The sequence below is a fragment of the Elephas maximus genome, chromosome 11, assembly GCF_024166365.1.
Source record: "Elephas maximus indicus isolate mEleMax1 chromosome 11, mEleMax1 primary haplotype, whole genome shotgun sequence".
Taxonomy (NCBI): Eukaryota; Metazoa; Chordata; class Mammalia; order Proboscidea; family Elephantidae; genus Elephas; species Elephas maximus.
This window is the reverse complement of record NC_064829.1, coordinates 14,987,055-14,993,054: the sequence shown is the minus strand read 5'-3', so window position 1 is coordinate 14,993,054 and position 6,000 is coordinate 14,987,055. Positions and strand designations below refer to the sequence as shown.

The 6,000-nt window shown below is 39.0% G+C and overlaps 1 non-coding gene across 1 annotated transcript; it reads right to left on the bottom strand.

Annotated features, from left to right (window-relative positions):
• Positions 1–2,717: 2,717 nt before the first annotated feature.
• LOC126086400 (U6 spliceosomal RNA) lies at positions 2,718–2,824 on the bottom strand. The gene has a single exon (XR_007519491.1). It is a non-coding gene; the product is annotated as a U6 spliceosomal RNA (small nuclear RNA).
• Positions 2,825–6,000: the final 3,176 nt, after the last annotated feature.

Here is a 6,000-nt window from a genome sequence, read left to right as displayed (position 1 = left end):
ATTCAACACAATCCTAGTCAAAATTCCAACAGCCTTATTTACAGAAATGGAAAAACCAATCCTCAATTTTATGTGGAATGGCAAGAGGCTCTGAATAGCTAAAGCAGTTTTGAAGAAAAAGAACAAGGCAGCAGGACTCATAATTCTGGATTTCAAAACGTACTATACAGCTATCGTAATTAAAACAGCCTGGTATTGGTATAATAACAGACATGTAGACCAATGAGATAGAATTGAGAGTCCAGAAATAAATACATCCATCTACGGCCAACTGGTTTTTGACAAGGATGCTAAGAATATTCAATGCCAAAGAAGAGTCTCTTCAGTAAATAGTGCAAGAAAATGAAATTTCCACATGCACAAGAATGAAGCAGGACTCATGCCCCACGCCATACACAAAAACCAATTCAAAATGGGTCGAGGACCTAAATATGAAAGCTAAAACTATAAAATTCTTAGAAGAAAATATGTGGCCATTGCTGTTGGGTCTAATTTTTAAATGAATTATCCAGTATAATAAAAAAGTATGAACAGCAAAATATAAAATAGATAAACGGGACCTCATAAAAATTACTCTTGTTCACAAAGGACTTTATCAAAAAGTGAAAAGACAAATTACAGATTGAGAGAAAATATTCAGGAACCATATATCTGATATGGGTCTAATATTGAATATATATGTAAAACTTCTACAACTTAATGAAAAAAGACAAATAACCCAATAATAAAAAAAGAGGGCAAAGAACTTGAATAAATGTTTCACCAGGGAGGATGTTCAAATGGCCAACAAACACATGAAAAATGTTCAAAGTCTTTAGCCATCAGAGAGACGCAAATCAAAACCACAATGAATATCACTTCGCTCCCACCAGGACTGCTAAGATTTAAAAAAAAAAAAAAAAAAAGTGGGAAATAACAAATGCTGGTGAAGATATGGGGAAATTAGAACACGTATTCATTGCTGATAGTAATAGAAAATGGTACAGACATTGTGAAAAACAGTTTGATGATTCTTCAAAAAATTAAACATAGAGCTACCATTAAAAAAAAAAAAAAAAACACTGCCATCAAGTCAATTCCAACTCATAGCGACCCTGTAGGACAGAGTAGAACTGCCCCATCGAGTTTCCAAGGAGTGCCTGGTGAATCTGAACTGCTGACCTTTGGGTTAGCAGCCATAGCTCTTAACCACTATGCCACCAAGGTTTCTATATGACCCAAAAATTCCACTCGTGGGTATATACCCAAGAGATTTGAAAGCGTCATGTAAACAAACGCATGTATACCAATGTTCATTGCAGCACTATTCAAAATACCCAAATTTGGAAACAAACTAAGTGTCCGCCAATAGATGAATGGATAAACAAAGTGTGGTACACACATGCAATGGAATACTACTCAGCCAGTAGGAGAAATGAAGTCTTGATGCATGCTACGATATGAACGGAGCTTGAAAACATTATGCTGAGTGAAATAAGTCAATCACAGAAGAACAAACATTGTATGATCTCACTTATTATGAAATGACAAGAATAGGCAAATGTATAGAGACCAAAGTTCATTAGTGGTTACCAGCTGTGGGAGGAAGACGGAGACGGGGAGCCACTGCTTGGGAAGCAGTGAGTTTCTGTTTATCGTGATGGGAAATTCGGCATCTATTAAGGGTAATGGCTTCACAACATGATTAATGTAATTGATATCACTAAGATGTACACCTGAAAAAATGTTGAATTAGCAAATGTCATGTCCTATACATATATTAGAACAGTTTTAAAAAAGTGGAAAAAATGCAATATTAAAAAAAAATAAAGATTAGAGCTGATTCACGTTTACCCCTACTATATCAGCATATTTGTTAGAATGCATTCCTATATTTTTTAGAATTTTTTTAGCTTCAAGGAACGAAAAAGCCCAACTCAGAACGTTTAAACAAGGGAATTTTATTATCTTGCATGGTAAGATTTCCCTAGGTAGGCATTTGTCTTAGTAATCTAGTGCTGCTATAACAGAAATACCACAAGTGGATGACTTTAACAAAGAGAAATTTATGTCTTCACAGTAAAGTAGGCTAAAAGTCTAAATTCAGGGCATCAGCTCCAGCAGAAACCTTTCTCACTCTGTCAGCCCTCTCATCAATCCTCCCTTGGACTAGGAGCTTCTCTGCGCAGGGACCCCTGGTCCGAAGGACAAGCTCTGCTCCATGCACTGCTTTCTTGGAGGTCTACAGTCCCCATGTCTCTCCATTTGCTTCTCTCTTTTATACCTCAAAAGAGATTGGCTTAAGACACTACCTAATCTTTCATCAGTATAACTGCTGCCAATCCGTTTTATTACATCATGGTGATAGGATTTACAACACATAGGGAAATCTCATCAGATGATAAAATGGTAGACAATCATATAATACTAAGAATCATGACCTAGCCAGGTTGACAGATATTTTTGGGGGACACAATTCAATCCATGACAGGGGTTTCCATGGTTGGTCTATTCAGTGATTTCACAACCACATCAAAGTCTCAGGGTTTTTTGTTTTTTTTTTTTTCGCCTTTCTACTCTGCCATCTTCCTGTTCTACATCTTTATACTGTGTCACTTCGACATGTCAACCAGCTCTCCTCAAGGTGGCAAGACAGCCAATAGCAACGCCATACATTACATTTTCACAAAAAAGTCCAGAGGCAGAAAACAAACTCTCTTCCTGGGGAGTCTTTTTTTTTTAATATGGAATGCTTCACGAATTTGCGTGTCATCCTTGCGAGGCGTCCATGTTAATCTTCTCTGTATCGTTCCAATTTTAGTGTACATGCTGCCGAACTGAGCACTCCTTGGGTCTCTTTTTAAGAGCTAAGAACCTTTCGCCAGAAACTTCCATCCTCCCAAAGATTCCCCTTCATTTCTCACTGACCAGGTTTTGGTCGTATGCCATTTCCTGGGCCACTCACTGGCAAGGAGAATAGAATCAGAATGATTAGCTTAGACAAACCAACATTCATCCCCTGGGCCTGATGCTTGGGCAAGCTTTACCTGAAAGACAAGATTTCACAGATCAGTGTGGCTATCTGGACAAAAATGAGAGTCTATTAGCAGAAGAGAGTATGGAGTGATCGCCATAGTTGCTCAGTTGTATTCTTAAATGCTCTCCTGAGGGAGAGAAAAAGGGGTTAAGATATAACTAGAGCAATAGGAATCACACATAACACTGCATATCTTTGTAGGAATGTGCAGTGATGAGAATGGCTAAAGTGCATCTTGGCCAGCGCAAGACTGAGACCTGCTTACTTCTCTATGTCTACGGTCTTCACTTTGCATGTATTACTCAGTCTAGTGCACTCTGATTCCACCAGAATTGTAATGGAAACTTTTCAATACAGGCAATCCTCTAATTGCATGATTCTGATAGGCAGAAATATCAGTACCACGCTGATCCCCAAACAACAGGGTTCAAATTTCAGTTGCCGTGGCATATCAACTGTGAGTAATCGTGTGAAGTACAAACTTCACTGCTAGCTCTTCAGTCCACGAATAAGACTCAGATAACCAGTGGGCATCATGTTCAGTGACCAGTCATGGCTGTGGTGCCCATCCTGCAGAAATGGATGTACACCCCTCCGCCCAAAACTTGGTTCGAATATCAAGACTGATGACACCACACACGCACCAAAAAGAGGGTTGATAGCTTTGTGACTTAATAATTGAGGCTTTCTGGGGAAGCAGGTTTGAAAATGGCTTGAGACAGTGGGAGAACAGAGACTGGCTTGAGGTTTTCATTTTGATTATGGATGAGGCTGGGCAAGAATTCCTAAACATGACCAGGAGCTCGCATGGTTTGAATTTTCTGCATGCGCCGAAGGAGGACGCACCCAGGCTTTCTTATCAGCTTGCCTAGATGTGGGGCAGAAGGAGGGGTAAGCTTAAAGCTGTCGGCAGTCAAACATCAAAACATGGAGTCAGATTCTTTATCACTACCTCACTCCTTTGCATCTCTGTTGGTGATTGGTTACTGTGCATGTTATTTAGCTCACACACAAAAGTGGATAATCAAAAGAGGAAATTGGCCAAGATGAAGGTGTAGCAAAGAAACAAAAAGTGATAATGCCTGAGGTGAAATCTGAATCGAGCATAAATGGAGTTATAGAAGAAATAGCTAGCTGGGAATGCTGACGCTTCCACTTCAGGGACTGTAGATATGTAGCCGGAGGTACTTGTGAAAGTGAGCTCATCAATATAAACGAGGAAAGTGGTTGTGACGAAAAGGATGTAGGTGTCCCAGGGAAATGATGCCAGCAAAAACTTAACATTAACTGAAATCTTGGAGATAGTCCATAATACTAAAAGCACGAAGAATAAAATGCAGGAAGCTGATCCAAACTTAGAAAGGAATACGACAATTTGCCAAGATACGGAGGAGATGTTCATTCCTTATCATAAGTTATATGACTGAAAGTAGGCAAGCGCTGTTCAAACCAGTCGCGGTAAGTTTTTTTTACAAAAGAAATAAAACACTTTGATTTTCAGTGTTTCTGGTGTTTTAAATTAAGCAACAACAACAAAATGGACTTGGAATGGACTCTGACTCATGGCAACCCCATGTATGTCAGAGTAGAACTGTGTTCCATAGGGTTTTCGATGCCTGCTTTTTTGGAAGTAGATCACCCTGCCTTTCTTTCTACATGCCTCTGGATAGACTTTCAGTTAGCAGCTTAACTGTTGGAATCTCCCAGGGATTCCTGTTTTAAAGTACAGGGTCCTATTATTAGTTCTTTCTTGTCTTTTTAATGATCTTTTGCTACCCTCATGCATGATGTCATTGATATCACCCCACAACTTGTCTGGTCTTCGGTCATTAGTGTTCAATGTGTCACATCTATTGATGAGATGGTTCTGTTGTACAAAGGGTTGCTATGAATCAAAACCAACTCAATGGCACCTAACAACATTAGTTGTACTCTTTTTTTTTTATTTCCTTATGCATTTATAACCCATAGGCAGAGAATTTTTGATGTCTTGACAAAAATTCTTAAACGCTATAAAACAATCATTTTTGTCATTGATTTATTAAGATTACTTTGCATCAATTTGAGCTTACAAGATCATTTTCATAGCGCCACACTACCTTGCAGAGTGAGGACAGCCCGTATGTATTTGACCATCCTGTAACATTTCACACTTTTGATCCTCCACATTTGTAAAACACATTCCTCTCCTGTTTTTCCACGAACCCACTCACTCCAGATTCTCCCTCCCTCCCTTTCCGGATTTCCTCTTCAGCGTCTTTCCCTTTGACCATCTTTTTGAGTACTGGTGATTCCGAGATCTGTCTTTGACTGTTTCTTACTCTACATGCTCTTGTGGTTCTGGTCTGTTGTAAAGGTCGCAACTTCTCTGTATTAAATGGTGATGATGGTGTTAGGTCATAATGAAGAAAGGGGTCCTTACCAAGTGGTAGAAAGGAATTATTAAAATGCACACACACACAAAATCTGGAAGGTATCTCCTTTATTTCACAACTTGGGTTTAGGGCAGAGCCAAAGGAGCCACATTTATTAATATGGATACCTATGAAAATTTCATTCATTCATTCATTAAACAAATATTTACTGAATACGTGCTATTTCTCAGGTACTAAGCGCACTATTGGGTGGCACAGATAACAGGTTAAAAGCATTTTAACTTAGCTTTCCCAGTGTACCACTTAAACATCTGTGGTTTAACCCCCTAATGATTTAACCCATTGATGTAAGCAGAAGTGACAGAACTGCTCTAGGGGAAGGTAGTTTATTTTGGGCAAGAGGGTCTTCAGCCCCACAAGCCTGGCCACATTCATCTGCCTATGGGGACAGGCAGTGCTATAAATCATAATGGACTTAATCAAAAAGTTTGCCTTTGTAGATGGGTCTTGCTCTGTGAAATATTCCTGAAAAGTTATATGGAACTTCGTTTCTTTAGTTCCTTACATTTACTTAGTGCTTTACACAGACTTTGCACAGACTTGACTTTT